The sequence below is a fragment of the Lissotriton helveticus genome, chromosome 11, assembly GCF_964261635.1.
Source record: "Lissotriton helveticus chromosome 11, aLisHel1.1, whole genome shotgun sequence".
Classification (NCBI taxonomy): Eukaryota; Metazoa; Chordata; class Amphibia; order Caudata; family Salamandridae; genus Lissotriton; species Lissotriton helveticus.
The window spans coordinates 128,096,964-128,097,970 of NC_136072.1; positions in this window are offsets into that span (position 1 = coordinate 128,096,964).

Below are 1,007 nucleotides of genomic sequence, written 5' to 3' on the forward strand. Positions count from 1 at the left end.
AAGTTAGCAAACTAGCTGTTGCAGACAAGATGTCTGTCCTTCAGCAAAGCTCCTGCACACTCTACAAGTGATCTGAGATAACCTGGGAAGCTGGTGGGCTAGGGAACTCAGGCATACATTTCTCAAAAGGGTTGTATATCAGAATATCTCATACATAAATACCATGTGTCACAAAAATTGCGTCCTAAATATTGTTTTCGAAAATATTGTCTCACTGCATGTAGATTTTCGTTAATGAACTCCAGAGAGGAAACATTTTGTAGGAGATATTTAGGACACAATATTTACATCAGACAATATTCTCACCACAATATCCAGCTACCATGCTCACAATGGCCTATGGATGACTATGGATCTACGATTCAGCCTGGGCTCTAAGGGTGGGTCCGGCTAAGCTAAGAAGTGGCTGGTGGTGTGGTGGTGCATGAAAGAAGGCACCCTCTGCTGCCCCTGATAAAATGACAGCTGAGAAGTTTGAAGTTGAGGTGGGTCTCTTGCAGAGTCCCAACCCCCATTGTGACCTGGGCTTAATGAGTCCATGCTCTAGGCAATCTGCTGCTACACCCGGTGATAAGGCAGCGTACGGAGTTATGGAGTACTCAACGCTTTTGTACAGAAGAGTTCCTGAACCCAGATTGAACCGTACCTAATGAGTCAGCGCTCTTGTAGAAATCTTGGGACCTGCCCAGGTACACAAAATTAGAGAGCCTTAAAAAAAGTGATGCCTAAGGGTCAGTGAGAACTTGCTTTTAAGAAGATGAAGACCTGGACGCAGATTTACTAACGGTTTGCGCTGTGTTTGCATCACAAAAGTGATGCAAACCCATAACAAAGAGTTGGGAGTGTGATTTACTACCATACACAAATGAGGATTTGAATGAGAAAGTTCCCCAAAGTAATGCTTGGCTGAGCTGTTTGCTACTTTGCACTGCTTTGAATAAAGGAGGCATTTCATAGGTGGTACAGGGGCATTCCCATGCAACTGCACACAATACATTTGCAGTGGA